Source organism: Triticum aestivum, chromosome 2B, assembly GCF_018294505.1.
Source record: "Triticum aestivum cultivar Chinese Spring chromosome 2B, IWGSC CS RefSeq v2.1, whole genome shotgun sequence".
In the NCBI taxonomy this organism is placed as follows: Eukaryota; Viridiplantae; Streptophyta; class Magnoliopsida; order Poales; family Poaceae; genus Triticum; species Triticum aestivum.
Genome location: NC_057798.1, coordinates 176,272,288 through 176,274,881, shown reverse-complemented (window position 1 = coordinate 176,274,881; position 2,594 = coordinate 176,272,288).

The window sequence follows — 2,594 nt, the reverse complement described above, 5'->3', positions numbered from 1 at the left end:
TGACATCGAGGTTCGACCGATAAGATCTTTGTAGAATATGTAGGAACCAATATGGGCATCCAGGTCCCGCTATTGGTTATTGACCGTAGAGGTGTCTCGGTCATATCTGCATAGTTCTCAAACCCGCAGGGTCTACACACTTAACGTTTCGTGACGATATAAGTATAGTTGAGTCATTATGGTGGTTTCCGAAGGTTGTTCAGAGTCTCGGATGAGATCCAGGATGTGTGGAGGAACTCTGGAATGGTCTAGTGGTGAAGATTGATATATTGGACGAAGGGTATTGGAGTCCGGAATTGTTCCGGGGGTACCAGGTGATGACCAGCATGACCGAAAGGTGTTTCCGGGGGGCAAGTGTTGGGGGCCTCATGGGCCAAGGGGAGGGTGCATGCCAGCCCACTAAGGGGATATGCACCCCCTCACCCCTTTCCATGTTGCCTGAGGAGGTGGGGTGCCTCCCTAGGGCAGCCCACCCCTTTGCCTTGAGGGCCAAGTCACCTAGGGAGGAAAACCCATCTAGGGTTTCCCTCTTGTGGCCGCCATGCCCTAGATTGGATCTAGGGGCGCCCCTCCTCTCCTCCCTTCCCCCTATATATAGAGAGGTAGAGAGAGGCTAGCTGCACCTCCATACGCATCTATACGTGCCACGGCGCTGCTCCTCCTCCCCCTCATAGCTATCTTCTTCTCCGTAGTGCTTAGTGAAGCTCTGCTGAGATTTCTCCACCGCCACCGCCACCACATGGTCGTGCTGCCGGAGGACTCGAGCTACTACTTCACCATCACTCGCCTAGATCGAGGAGGTGAAGGCATCATCAAGCCGTACTTGTGTTGAACATGGAGATGTCGTCTGTTTGGCACTAGATCAGGAGTTTGCGGGATGGATCATGATTGGATCATGATACGTCTCCGTCGTATCTACTTTTCCAAACACTTTTGCCCTTGTTTTGGACTCTAACTTGTATGATTTGAATGGAACTAACTCGGACTGACGTTGTTTTCAGCAGAATTGCCATGGTGTTGTTTTATGTGCAGAAAACAAAAGTTCTCGGAATGACCTGAAACTCCACGGAATATCTTAGAATAAATAATAAAAAATCCTCGCCAAAGATGAAGACCAGGGGGCCCACACCCTGTCCACGAGGGTGGGGGGGCGCGCCCCTCCCCCCTGGGCGCGCCCCCCTACCTCGTGGGCCCCCTGGTGGCCCTCCGACGCCAACTCCAACTCCATATATTGGCTTTCGGGGAGAAAAAAAATCAGAGAGAAAGTTTCATCGCGTTTTACGATACGGAGCCGCCTCCAAGCCCTAATCTCTCTCGGGAGGGTTGATCTGGAATCTGTTCGGGGCTCCGGAGAGGGGGATTCGTCGCCGTCGTCATCGTCAACCATCCTCCATCACCAATTTCATGATGGTCACCGCCGTGCGTGAGTAATTGCATCGTAGGCTTGCTGGACGGTGATGGGTTGGATGAGATTTATCATGTAATCAAGTTAGTTTTGTTAGGGTTTGATCCCTAGTATCCATTATGTTCTGAGATTGATGTTGCTATGACTTTGCTATGCTTAATGCTTGTCACTAGGGCCTGAGTGCCATGATTTCAGATCTGAACCTATTATTTTTTCATGAATATATGTGAGTTTTAGATCCTATCTTGCAAGTCCATAGTCACCTACTATGTGTTATGATCCGGCAACCCTGAAGTGACAATAATCGTGACCACTCCCGGTGATGACCGTAGTTTGAGGAGTTCATGTATTCACTATGTGCTAATGCTTTGTTCCAGTTCTCTATTAAAAGGAGGCCTTAATATCCCTTAGTTTCCAATAGGACCCCGCTGCCACGGGCGGGTAGGACAAAAGATGTCATGCAAGTTCTTTTCCATAAGCACGTATGACTATATACGGAATACATGCCTACATTACATTGATGAACTGGAGCTAGTTCTGTGTCACCCTATGTTATGACTGTTACATGACGAACCACATCCGGCATAATTATCCATCGCTAATCCGGTGCCTACGAGTTTTCCATATACTGGTTCTCGCTATTTACTTTTCCGTTGCTACTGTTACAATCACTACAAAATACCAAAAACATTACTTTTGTTGTCTTTACTTTTGCTACCGTTACCACTATGATACGTCTCCGTCGTATCTATAATTTTTGATTGTTCCATGCCAATATTATTTACTTTCATATACTTTTTGGCAACTTTTTATATTATTTTTGGGACTAACATATTGATCCAGTGCCCAGTGCTAGTTCCTGTCTGTTGCATATTTTTTGTTTCGCAGAAACCCAATATCAAACGGAGTCCAAACGGGAAAAAACGGACAGAGATTTTTTTGGAATATTTATGATTTTCTGGAAGTAAAATCAACGCGAAACGGTATCTGAGGTGGGCACGAGGTAGGGGGCCGCCCTACCCCCCCAGGCGCGCCCCTGACCCTCGTGGTCCACCCGTAAGGCGGTTGATGCTCTTCTTCTAGCGCAAGAAAGATAATTTTATGATGAAGATCTGGGCCAAAGATTCACCCCAATCGGAGTTACGGATCTCCGGATATAAAGGAAACGGTGAAGGGGTAGAATCTGCCA